Genomic DNA, 14,025 nt, shown 5'->3' on the forward strand with positions numbered 1-14,025 from the left:
ACCATTATGCATGCTTTCAACTTCATTCCAAGCTTGCTCATTCAAACCAAAATAACAAATCTCACAAGCCTCCCAAAGACTACAACTATTATAGTTCAAAAACCCTATAAGTCTATAGAAGTAGACATTAAAAGACTCACCATCATATTGAGGAAAACAAAAACACGCCATTTTTTTTCAAAACAAGCAAAAATGAAATAAAAAAAAGAGTATATACAAAGACCTAGACTCAAGCAATCAAAAACACTCAAACATAAACACCGTTCCCCGGCAACGGCGCCATTTTGACTAGAGGAAAACTAGGTCGTTTACTAATCCTCCCTAAGTCAAACTAAATTTATAAACACTTAACAAACCTAAATACGAGTATAGAGGTAAGTTAAGAGTCGAACCCAAAGGAACGGTAATGTTCAAGCACTCTCAATCATGCGCCTAAGCTAGGTCGAAGTCGAAGGTGAAGAAGGAATAGTAACAACTGACAATCTAACAATCAAACAAATAAAACACTAGGAATGGGGATTAACATGTAATCATGATAATTGCAACAACTTGGAAGATCATGCCAACCAAAGGTTGTGAAGACTAATGATAAGAGCTATCAATTGGAATCAAAGAGCTATCTCCTAATCGTTAAGCTTGGGTTCACTATGAATAACAAACTAAGAGAATCACAATCCAAACCAATCGATAATTGCAATTCCTAAATCAATTGGTCTTGTCATTAGCAATTACAATGCAATCTAGCATAATTCTCATAGCTTAATCGAATTACACACATGCAAACCATCATTAAGCACTTTAATCTCAACAATCAATCAACAAAATTCCCAAATTAATCACAATCAATCAATCATACAAGTTTCACCCAATTTCTGGCTAAATAACTACTCATGAATCATTATCTATCAACAAACAACTAAGGAAATCAAGAATCAACAAAATATCAAGAGCAATTACACTATCAAGAATCAAACATCAAGATTAAACTAAACAAACATGAAATTGAACAAAGGAATATGGATGAGATACAGTGAGAAATGCTCATTAATTGATTAAGAAGATCTTCAATACAATTGTCACCATTGGATCTTCAATCTCTTAAACCACCATTTAAATCCCTCACTTTCTCTCCCTAAAACTACTCCTAAACTATCCCTAAAAACTAGAGAGAGAAGCTCTCAACCTAACCTAAGATATGAGAGAAAATGTCACCAAAACTAATCTAAAAAATCTTCTTCCAAAATAGAAATGACAAGGCTAATTTATAATAAAACGAGCGAGGGGAAACAGGGCAGACCGTGCGCACGTACCACCTTTCCGTGCGCACGCACAGTAGGCCACAGAAGATCTGTGCGCACGCACTACCTAGGCCCGTGCGCGCACAGCTTGGTCTGCGCGCACAGCTTGGTCTGCGCGCACACACCACTTCGCGCGCACGCACAGCTTGGTCTGCGCGTACGCACCACTATGCCGTGCGCGGACCCCTTCTTTGTGCTCGTGGCCTTTCTTCCTTCGCTTGCTCGATCAATCTCTGCGCTCCCGAGCATCCCTATCATTGGTGCACTTGAGGTGATGCTCGTGAGAAGGGCAACTTCTTTATCTTCCAAGCACTTGAACATTCCAAGCCAAAGCATTGCTTCAAAGGTCCTTGTGCTTGCGGAGCTAGCTTGAATTACATGTTTGGATTCCCGAACATACCTCCATCAACCTCCTTGAATGCGCTCGAGCTATCTCCTTGATAATTAAATCTCGGGAAACTTAACACACTTACTAAACAAGTCAAAGAAACGGAGAAGCGAGAGATGAATAAAATAATAAGAAAACCATTAAAAGCACGCATTTCTCTAAACTAACACACAAACAAGCAAATCAAGCATTATTCCCTAAAAACACGACATAAAAGACTAAATCGAGTATAAAAATAGAAGAAAACCTAGCTAAGAGTGCCATAAATGGCACGCATCACACGGCGAGGAGAGAAGTTAGGTGGCAGCTGCCGAGGTCAAAAAGTTGTTAGACGCTAGAATCATTTGGCCATGTAACTTACTTGATTGGGTTGCAAACATTGTGCTTATATGGAAGCCGAATTGTACCTGGCGCATGTGTGTAGATTACACTGACTTGAACAAGGCATGTCCAAAGGACAGTTACCCGCTTCCAAAGATCGACAACCTGGTCGACTCTACAACAGGGCATGCCTTGATGACTTTTAGGGATGCCCACTCGGGCTTTCACCAGATACCCCTGTGGAAAAATATCAAGAGAAGACGGCATTCGTCACTGATCAGGGATTATTTTACTATACTATGATGCCGTTTGGCTTGAAGAATGTGCCTGCTACTTTCAAACGGATGATTAATATTGTCTTCATTAATTAGATTAGGAGGAATCTAGAGGTGTACGTTGATGCCATGATAGTCAAATCCAAGCAACAGACGGATTATCTTGCTGACCTTCGAGAAACCTTCACCACACTCAGGAGGCATAAGGTCATGTTAAATTTAAAGAACTGTGTTTTTCTTGTTGAGTCTAGGAAGTTTCTCGGATTCCTTATTGATCAAAGGGGATAGAGGCTAACCCTGAAAAGATACAGGCGGTGATTGACATGAAGTCACCCCGCACTGTTAAGGATGTTCAAAAGCTCACCGGTTTCCTGGCGGCATTGGGGAGATTTCTCATCCGGTTAAGTGACAAGTGCCTGTATTTCTTCCAGGCGATCAGAAAGACGACAAGGTTAGAATTCGGAGATGATGCTTAGGCGGCCTTTCAGAAATTGAAAGAGCATTTACACTCTTTGCCAAGGCTTGTTAGCCCTTGCCCAAAGAGACGCTTTAGATGTACTTAGCCGACTTAGATCATGCCCTCAGTGCTATTCTGCTTGCTGAGAGAGATGACATTAAGCTCCCGGTCTATTTCATTAGCCATGTGCCCAGAAACGCTGAACAACGGTACCCCATGGTTGAAAATTTTGGCCTTGCTTTTTACATGGCTGTCAAAAAGTTGAAACCTTAATTCTTGGCACATCCGGTTGTGGACATCATAGGCCAATCGCTCAAGCGGCCAATGGCAACCTTGGTTTCATTCGGAAGAATGCTCAAATGGACTATTGAAATGCAGTCTTGAAATCACTTTAAAACCGAGAAAGGGAGTGATGGATCAGGAGTTTGCTGACTTCATTATTGAAATGACAAGGCCGGCTGCTCCGGACAATCCTGATCAGGTTTGGAAAGTGTATGTAGATGAAAGCTCTATTATGAACGGCTGTAGTGCAGGCATAATTTGTCCGTCTTCTGAGGGGACAATTATGAGTATCCACTACGGTTCAAGCTCCAGGCCTCAAACAACGAGGCAGAATATGAAGCCCTGCTGGCCGGCATCTGCATGTGTAAGGTGGCAGGGGCAACGAAAATTGACGCCTGCTCTGATTCACAATTGGTCGAAAGCCAATACCATGGTAACTATGAAGCCACCGACCCGGCTATGACCAAGTATCTTCAGGCAGTCAAAGCTGAAGCTGGGACACTTGAAGAATTCCATTTGAGTCAAGTGCCCATGTTTGAAAACAATCAACTGGATGCACTGTCCAAATTGGCATCCTAAACCTCCTGTGATACGCCTCGGCCAGTCTTCTCGGAAGTTATAGAAAAACGAAGTATTACTGAAGAAGAGCCCATTGGAGTACTTGACCGAAGCTCTACCTGGATGGATGGCATCCGGGCTTACCTCCAAGACGGCACGCTGCCTGACTCACTATAGGAAGTGGTTATCTTGAAAAGACGATCTGCAAAATTCGAGATAAGAAATAGAGAGCTCTTCAAGGCAGGTTTCTTAAAGCCTCTGTTGAAGTGTGTTACCCCAGAAAATGGGCAGGAAGTTCTCGAAGAATTACATGCGGGAAACTGCACCTCTCACATAGGTGGCAGATCCCTAGCTATCAGGACTAGGCGACAGGGTTACTTGTGGTCCACTCTTGAGTCAGACGCCAGGGAGATGGTAGAAAATTCTGACAAGTGTCGTTGCACTCCGCAAGTTCTTTAAACGACTCCGCAAATATAACATGAGATTGAATCCAGCAAAGTGTGCATTCGAAGTTACATTAGGAAAACTCCTTGGCTACGTGATAAGTTCTCGAGGGATTGAAATAGATCCCATAATATTCAAGGCGATTATGGCCATGCCACCACCTAAGACTAATAAGGAGATTCGAGGTTTCATCGGAAGATTGCAATACATAAGTGGGTTCATAAGGAGATTCGATATGTGAACCTATATTCAAAAATCTAAAAAAGAATTTTCCAGTTACATGGGATGATGAGAGAAAAGAAAATGCAATACACTATTTGAGCAAGAAGCTTCAAGGCTATGAGATTCGGTACACACCACTCGTGTAGGCCGCACACAAATTAAGGCATTATATGCTTACTCATATAGTGCATGTTGTGTCAAAGATGGATCCTCTCAAGTACTTCTTCGAGAAGGTAACTCTCAATGGCATATTATCAAGGTGGATAGTCAACCTTGCCCATTTTGACTTAAAATTCATACCAGAAAAGGCCATTAAAGGATCTGCAGTTTCTGACTTCTTAGCAGATTTCCCACTAGAAGATGTTGAGAAGGAAGAAGAAGAGTATGATTTCCCCGACGAAGATCTACTCATGACTGAGGATGATAGCTGGATGCTCTATTTTGATGGAGCTTCAAACCAAAAAGGGTTGTGGTGTAGGAGTCTTGATCGTATCACCCAATGAAGAACACATTGCAATTTCCATGAAGCTCGATTTTGATGTTGCCAACAACGCTGCAGAATATGAAGCATGTATCTTAGGATTAGAAACGGATGTGGCCTTGGGAATTAAGAAGCTCATAATCTATGGCGACTCGTCACTAATCATCAATCACTACTGATGAGTGGCATTTATGCCACGGTTTAGTGCTCCTTTTACGAGGTTTTTCCTCCCACTTGTAGCTTGTTTGCCTTTTCCTTCCCTTTTTGTTCTTCTTTTCTTTGTTTGCCTTTCTCGTGTTTTCTTTCTTTAGTTCCCTTTTTCTTGTCTTTTCTAGCTTTTTCTCTTATTTTGTAGGTCTTTGGCCCTTCCGGATGAACCATTGAAAGCTTGGCTAGACTTGGAGTGGGGATATGTTGATCAAAGTTGGAAGTTTGGCAGAGCAGGGGAGCCGCGGGCGCGGAACTTGATGCCGCGGGCGCGGGGACCTGAGCAGGGCAGCTTCTCAATCATTGAGTAGATGTCGCGCCGTGCCTCAAGAGAGGGCTCTCCTCCCTGACCCGCGGGCGCGGCACCAGAAGCCGCGCGCGGCTGTGCGAGCTGACTTTTCTCCTGTTGCTGTGCCGTGGCCTCTCCTCAGAAGGAGATGCCATCTCCTTGGAGCCGCGGGCGCGGGTCTTCATGCCGCGGGCGCGGGTGTCTGGGTTTAGCATCCCCGTAACCCACGATTTAGAGGGCGCGGCTGCAAGCTAGAAGGCTCTCCAAGGCTTATTATTTCCGTCTTTTATGCTTCATATATATAGCCTCCTATTCAAGTTTGTATTATCATCTATTATTACTTAGAAACATTTGAGCCCTAATCTAGAGAGAGGAACTTCATTGGTAGAGAGAGAAAGTGTGGATTTTCATTGATGAACTTGGATATTGAAGAAGGAGCTTGATTGAATCTTTGTAAATCTTCATCTTCAATTAATGAGCAATCTCTTACTCTCTTTCTTTACTTTTGTATTTAGTTTTGTTTGCTTATTTTGATTTTCTTTCTTTTCTTATTGATCATGTTGATGCTTATTGATTTGATGATTGATATTGTCTTCAATATGATTTGTGAGTAGTCACCTAGCGAAGGGTGTGGGGATGGTGTAGTTGTTAATTGATTCATGCTTATGATGTTGGGGTTAAGTTAATGGTGATTAAAGTCTTTGTATGTTTGATATTCTTTAATCTTCTTGCAAGTGCACATTGTTGGTTGATTAAAGATGAATCTTTGCTAACAAGAAACGGAAGTTGACTTAGTTAAGGTTCATTGTTATCGATAGTTCATTGATTGCACCTTCTAATATATGGTTCTAGTGTGGAAACATAGAGGCTATGTTAGGAGAAATCAATTAACCCCGGAAGGCGGTTAGATTGAGCTTTATTTCGATATTCTTGCATGCTTAGTTTACCATTGCTTTGCTTCTGTGTTAATGCATGGTCAAATGGCAACTACATCTACCCACTTCCCTTGGTGTATAGTTATATTGATTTTTAATCATTTTTAATCTTTAGTTAATCTCTTAGTTATTCACACTTCTTTTCCCGAGGTAGCTTAAGTCTTAAGTAGTGAATGTGGCGTTTATGCATGTCTCCTTGTGGTTCGACCCCTATGCTTGCCTTATATTCGTATTATGTTTGTTTAGGTTGTATAAATTGTATTTGATCTAGGGATAGGCAATTGACGACGCATTTATTCCCTTGTCAAATTTGCGCCGTTGCCGGGGAGACGGCTTCCATTGCTTTTTCATTATTTTATTTGAGACTATCTCATTCCTTGTTTGTTAGTATTTGCTACTACTTGTTACTTGTCAGTGCTTACGTTTTCCTTAGCTTTGTTGTATGAACAGAGGACGAACCTGCTCAAGGTCTTTGATTCCCATCGATCCGGAGCTAGAGAGATCTTTGTCCTTACTTCGAAGAGAAGCGAGAGCGAGGAGTAGAAATTCTCACACCCCAACGAAAGAAGGAGTAAGAGAATTGGAAGATACTCCACCATCTTCACCCTCAAGTGAAGATTTAGATAGCCCTAATTCACCATCAAGTCCGGAAATCAACCCCTTTTCAATCTTTAAGTCCGAAAGTGAAGAAGGTTCTAAAATGGGAGAGAATATACCTTTGAGTCGTCATGGGGCTCCCGAAGCCTTTAGAGCACAAAGTGGGATCCTAACTCCTACCACTCAAGCCAACAATTTCAAAATCAAGCCCAATTTGATTTCTTTGATAGAGAGGAAACAAATCTCGGGTGGAAAATTTGAGAGCCCTCATGAGCATTTAAAAGAATTTGAGAAATATTGTGACACAATGATAGAGAGGTCTAGAATGGCTAGAGAAGGAGGTGCCCCTAACTCTCTCACAACTTGGGATCAAGTAACTACGGCTTTCTTGAGGAGATTTTACAACCATAGGAAGACCGCCGAGGCTCGGTCTTTGATTCAAGGTTTTCGCCAAAAGAGTGGTGAGACTCTAAGTGCGGCATGGGACCGGTACAAAGAGCTTCAACGTCAATGCCCACATCATGGGATACCCAAGTATCAACTCATCCACACTTTCTATGGAGGTCTCTCACCTCAAGGGAGAACAAGCCTAGATGCCGCAGCCGGCAGTCCAATCATGAACAAAGGAGAGGATGAAGTGGAATGCATCATAGAGGAGGCCGCAAAGCATTATGATGATTGGTATGAAGGAGAAAGGGAGGCCACTTCTAGCAAGGGTGTCTATGCATTGGAGCAAGCCAACGCAATCAACAACCTTTCTACCCAAATCTCCAAGATGGCCGAGCAAATGGATGAATTGATAAAAGAAAGGTCCAACCCTCATGGTAATACCTCCCCTTCAACCAAGGGAGGCAATGGTATGACCACTTCTTCCCCCTCTTCTTATAATAAAATGCCTTAAGGATGCATGTTTTGCTCAAATTGTGAAATCTATGATCATGATACCTCCCATTGTGTGTATGCTTGTGAAGTTCAACTCCCTCCCTATGAACATGTTGATAATAGAAGATGTCAATGCTATGAATTTTGCTCCTAGAATGGAAAATGTAGGGAACTTCAGGCCAAACTCCAATGAAATGGGGAATTGGAATCAAGGTGGAAACCGTGGTTGGAACCAAAGTGGTGGTAGTTATGGTAACCAATACCATGGTGGGGGAGGCCCTTCCAATTTTAATGGAAGAGTCTACTCTAACCAAAAGGGGTATGGTTATCAAAACCAACAACCCAACTCCCGATACCATGACCATCAAAATCAAAATTTTGGTGATCAAGGTAATATGGGAAACAATCGACAAAGCAATGTTCCCAACCAAGGCACCGGAGGCAATAGGGGCCAAAATGTTTCCAACTATGCCCAAACTAATAGGCCTCCGGGTTTCCATCAATCCCAACTTCCTCCACCTCCACAACCTCTTCAAATTGAGGCCCCTCCTAATGATCCCGTGATGGCTAAGCTAGATGCCATCATGAAAATGCATGAGGAGGAAAAGAAGAGAAATGAGGAGGATAAAAAGCGAGCCAATGCTCATATGAAAATACTTGAAACCCAAATTGCTCAACTTGCTTCTAATTCCTCTTCTTCTTCTTCCTCTATTCTTAGTCAAGGAGTCAACCCAAAACCTTTGTATGCCGTGACAACAAGGAGTGGAAAGGTGGTAGGGAGTGACCCCTTAGTTGAGGAGGAACCCCAAAATGAAGTAGAGTTAGAGCGAGGGGATGAGAGAACCAAAGAGCCTTCTAATGTTGAGAGGGAGAAGGATGTTGAGGTGCAAAAGGAGAAAGAAACCACCCCCTTGCCCCTAAATCTCCAACCTAGAGAGGAGAGATTACCTTTTCCCCAAAGATTTGTGAGAGCTAAGCTTGATGCTCAATTTGGGAAGTTTTTGGATGTGATTAAGAATTTGAATGTTTCCCTTCCTTTTGTAGATGCCATGAAACAAATGCCCCATTACTCTAAGTTTTTGAAAGATCTATTGAGTGGGAGAAGGGAGTGTGAAACGGTGAGCTTGACCGCCAATTGTAGTGCAATCCTTTCCAACAAACTTCCCGCCAAGTTGAAGGATCCGGGTAGCTTTTCCATTCCTTGTTCTATTAATGGCATTGAATTTGACAAAGCTTTGTGTGATTTAGGAGCAAGTGTGAGTCTCATGCCCTACTCCGTCTACCAAAAGCTTAGTGTAGGAACCCTTTCCCCCACTAACATTACTCTCCAACTAGCGGATCGGTCCATTAAGTTTCCCATGGGTAAGGTTGAGGACATTCCCCTTAGGGTAGGAAAGTTCACATTCCCCGTGGATTTTTATGTGCTAGAGATGGATGAGGATGAGAGGATTCCTATTATCTTGGGTAGGCCGTTTCCAGCCACTTCTAGGGCCATCATTGATGTGAAGGAGGGTAAAATATCTTTGAAAATTGACAATGATTCAATTGAGTTTGATTTGAATAATGTCATGCAACAACCTTCCTCAAGTGGTGAATGCTTTAGAATAGATGTTCTAGATACCATGCTTAGTGAATTTTCTCATTCCCATTTGCATGCTTTTAACGATCCCCTAGAAAGCGTATTGTTGAATGATTCTAAGCTAGGTGCTCACAAGGACGACATCCAATTCTATGAGGATTTGCTAGAGGAGAGCAAGAGCGAGTGCATGGATGAGAGCATGGAGGAAGAGGCTTTTCACACCCATGATCTCTTTCAAGTTGAGGAAAGAGAGGAGAGCACCAATGGTAAGGGAGCACCAAAGGTAGACTTGAAACCTCTACCTTTGGGCTTGAGGTATGAATTTCTTGGTTCTAACGAGTCTTTCCCCGTAATTGTTAATTCCAACCTAACGGAGGAGCAAACCTCCCTCTTAATCAATGTTTTGAAAAAACACAACAAAGCTTTAGGCTATACCATTAATGAAATCAAAGGTTTAAGTCCTTCTTTATGCATGCACACAATTGATCTAGAAGGAGATGCCAAACCCGTTAGGCAAAGGCAAAGGATGCTTAACCCTTCCATGCAAGAGGTCGTGCGGAAGGAAGTGGCTAAGCTTCTTGATGCGGGAATTATATACCCAATTGCTCATAGTGATTGGGTATCTCCCGTGCAAGTTGTGCCTAAGAAAGGGGGAATGACGGTAGTGAAAAAAGATCATGATCAACTAGTCCCCACTAGGCTTGTAACCGGTTGGCGCATGTGCATTGACTATCGCCAACTTAACACAAGTACATGCAAAGATCATTTTCCATTACCGTTCATTGATCAAATGTTAGAGAGGCTTACAAAGCATTCCTTCTATTGTTTCCTTGATGGTTATTCGGGATTTTTCCAAATCCCAATTGACCCCAAGGATCAAGAGAAGACGACTTTCACATATCCCTACGGTACTTATGCGTATCGTAGGATGCCTTTTGGGCTTTGTAATGCTCCCGCAACATTCCAACGTTGTATGATGTCTATTTTCAGTGATATGATTGCGGATGAGATAGAAGTCTTTATGGATGACTTCTCCGTTGGAGGAGCCACCTATGAAGATTGTCTATCTAATTTATCTTGTTGCTTGGAAAGATGTGAGAGGGCTAACCTCGTGTTGAATTGGGAAAAGTGCCATTTTATGGTAGAAAGTGGGATTGTTCTTGGGCACAAAATTTCCCATGCCGACATTGAGGTTGATAGAGCCAAGGTAGAGGTCATTGAGAAACTTCCTCCCCCCACCAACCTGAGAGAAGTGAGATCTTTTCTTGGCCATGTCAGGTTCTATCGGCGTTTTATAAAAGACTTTTCTTTGATTGCAAAGCCTCTCACATCCCTATTGCAACAAGATAAAGAGTTTATATTTGATGATGCTTGTCAAGAATCTTTTTGTAGGTTGAAAGAGGCCCTTTGCACCGCCCCTATTGTCCAAGGTCCGGATTGGTCTCTTCCATTTGAGCTCATGTGCGTTGCAAGCGACGAGGCTATTGGTTCGGTTCTTGGGCAACGAAAGGATGGGAAGCTTCATGTCATACATTATTTGTCCAAAACTCTCAATGACGCCCAACGAAACTACACAACCACCGAGAAGGAATTCTTAGCGGTTATTCACTCATTTGAGAAGTTTAGAACCTACCTCATTGGTTCTAGGACAATTGTGTACACCGACCATTCGGCTCTCAAATATTTGATAGGGAAGAAGGAAGCTAAACCAAGGTTGTTTAGATGGGTTTTAGTTCTCCAAGACTTTGATTATGAAATGAGAGACAAGAAGGGAGCCGAGAATGTGGTGGCGGATCACCTTTCAAGGTTGGGCGATGCAAGGTTCAAGGATGATGGTTTGCCAATAGAGGATGCTCTAAGGGATGATGTGCTATATGTTCTTGAGGTGAAGTCGGCATCATGGTATGCGGATATTGTGAATTACTTGGCTTGTGGTGCCATACCTCCGGATTTCACTTCACAACAACGTCGAAAGCTCAAGCACAAGGCAAAAAGATATATTTGGGATGAACCGATTTTTTTGAAGAGAGGGGTTGATGGGTTGTTGAGGAGATGCGTCCCCGACGACGAGTTTCAAAGTGTTCTCCGTATGTGCCACTCTTCTCCCTGTGGTGGGCAAAAGAGTGCTAAAAAAACCGCCTCAAAAGTTCTTCAATCAATGCTCTTTTGGCCTTCTTTATTCAAGGATTCTTGGATGTTTGTCAAGACCTGCGATAGATGTCAACAAGTGGGGAGTATTTCGAGAAGGGATGAAATGCCACAAAACCCCATCCTTGAGCTTGAAGTTTTCGATGTGTGGGCTATAGACTTCATGGGCCCTTTCATCTCCTCAAATGGGAACAAATATATTTTGGTTGCCGTTGACTACGTGTCCAAATGGGCGGAGGCCGTAGCTTCTCCAACAAATGACTCAAAGGTGGTGGTTAACCTTTTCAGGAAAGTGATCTTCCCAAGATTCGGTGTTCCAAGTGCAATTATTAGTGATGGGGGGTCACATTTCAAGCACCACACCTTCGTTCGACTACTTGAGAAATATGGGGTATCTCACAAGCGAGGGCTTGCTTACCACCCCCAAACAAGTGGTCAAGCGGAGGTCACCAATAGAGAGCTCAAAGTGATCTTGGAGAAGACGGTTGCCAGAACAAGGAAGGATTAGTCTTCTAAACTCATTGATTCTCTATGGGCTTATAGGACCGCCTTCAAGACGCCAATTGGGACCACTCCTTACAAGCTTGTATATGGGAAGAATTGTCATTTGCCCGTGGAGATGGAGCATCGTGCTCATTGGGCGATCAAGCAAATCAACTTGGATCTCCATAGTACAGGGGAGCAAAGGCTTTTAGAGTTGCATGAGCTAGAGGAGTTGAGGTTGAGTGCCTATGAGAATGCAATTATGTATAAGGCAAGATCAAAAGCGTGGCATGACGCTCAAATCATCAAGAAAGATTTTGTCAAAGGGCAAAAGGTGCTCCTCTTCAACTCGAGGTTGAAGCTCTTCCCGGGCAAGCTCCGATCAAGATGGAGTGGGCCATACATTGTTACGGAGGTATTCCCGTATGGAGCATAAGAAATTTCCCAAGATGGCCACTCCCCTTTCAAAATCAACGGCCACCGCCTCAAGCCTTATTTTGAAGGATCCCCAAGTGATGAACCAATTTCATTTACTCTAATTGATGTGCATCGTCAATTCCACCCTCCTTAATCATCTCGAAGAACGTCGAGCTAACGACGCTAACCAAAAGCGCTTCCGGGAGGCAACCCGAGTTTCTAACCCTCTTCTACTTTCTTCTCTTCATGTTGCTTTCATTTTTCTTTTTTCAACTTTGATTAGTGGAATTTGTGAGTTTTGATTGTATTTGTGTCTTTGATAAACGGTGCATCTAGCATGATTGTATGGAGTTTAATATTCAATTTTTTTTGGCTTTCTTTTGTTATTTGTAGGTACTTGCCTCGTGGTGCATGTATGGTTGGGTTTTGGGGACCCTATGATGATGATTTTTTAGCTAAATTCGAGTTAAGAGAAAAAGGAGGAAGTGTAGAAAATTTGAAGAAGTCGCGGGCGCGGCTCTCAGAGAAGAGGGCGCGGGGCCTGGAAGACAGAGATTTCAAATCCTTCGGTAGAAGGCTAGCCGCGCCCCAGGAGAGGGCTCTCCTCCCTGACCCGCGGGCGTGGCATCACAGCCCGCGGGCGCGTCTACCAGAAGACCCGCGGGCGCGGCCCCGCGGGTTCTACAGCCCTCACAATCACTTTAACAAGCAGCCCCGACCCCTTTTACCCCCATTTTCGACTTCCTCCTCTCACTTCTCACTCTCTCTCTAAAAACCCCCAAAACCCCAACCCTAACTACCTCAAATCCTTCAATTTCACTCCTAAAACTCACAAATTTCTTCCTTAAATAGTCAAATTCATGTTTCATTTCCACTTTCCATCATCAAAAATCCAAACAAAATTGATTTTTCCACCATTGTTACTCCTTGAAGCATTTTGGGAAGTCTTGTTCTTGAAAGCTAGTTGGAGGAGATTCTTTGCTTCATTGTTGGTATAATTCTCTCCTTTCTAATTTTTAATGAACTATTATACAATTTTGGATGAATTTCATGATAAATTTTTGAGTTTTTGATTTGGAAATTATTATGTATGGTTTGGTGATTTTTGTTGTTGGTATTGTTCTAACTTTTGGTTGATTGGTTTTGTGAGTTGCTTGTTGGAATTATTTGTTGTGTTCTTGGTTAATTTGTGTTGTCTTGTGAAGTAATTTGTTTGTGGTGGTTGCTTGGTGATATTTGTGGTGGTTGTGTGGTGTTTCTTGTGGTTGTTAGTTCATTTGGAGTAAGATTTTGGTGTAGTTCTCCTTGAGAAGGAAGAGTAAAAAAAAAAAAAAAAGAGGGAGAATGGAGGTTGGTAGTAGTTCAAAGAAGAGGAAGAGTGGAAAGGAACCTAGAGGATCATCCTCTCAAGCACAACAAAATGTTGAACCCCCACCACCTTTGCCTCCTCTAAAATTCTCTAACCGACAACACCGAGCTAACTATGATGTCCTCCAATCCCGAAAACTCCTTCCCACCAAACACTACGACCAAAACATAACAACCAAGCTTAGTGTTGACGAGCAATGTTGGTTCCTCTTTAACAACCTAGGGCTAACCGACTTCGTCACCAAGACATACAACACCTACCGAGAACCTACCCTTGAGTTTCTTGCCTCCTTTGAGAAACACACCTCGGGGAACAACAATATCTCCGTCTCTTTCCAATTCTTCAACAAAAAAGAGACAATGTCCCTCCACAAGTTCAATGAATACCTTGACC

At 42.7% G+C, this 14,025-nt stretch overlaps 1 non-coding gene across 1 annotated transcript; it reads right to left on the reverse strand.

The window, feature by feature from the left end:
• Positions 1-7,176: 7,176 nt before the first annotated feature.
• LOC145577214 (small nucleolar RNA R71) lies at positions 7,177-7,282 on the reverse strand. Its single transcript, XR_014098683.1, has one exon. It is a non-coding gene; the product is annotated as a small nucleolar RNA R71 (small nucleolar RNA).
• Positions 7,283-14,025: the final 6,743 nt, after the last annotated feature.

This window comes from Chenopodium album, chromosome 13, assembly GCF_948465745.1.
Source record: "Chenopodium album chromosome 13, dcCheAlbu1.1, whole genome shotgun sequence".
NCBI classification, from domain to species: domain Eukaryota; kingdom Viridiplantae; phylum Streptophyta; class Magnoliopsida; order Caryophyllales; family Amaranthaceae; genus Chenopodium; species Chenopodium album.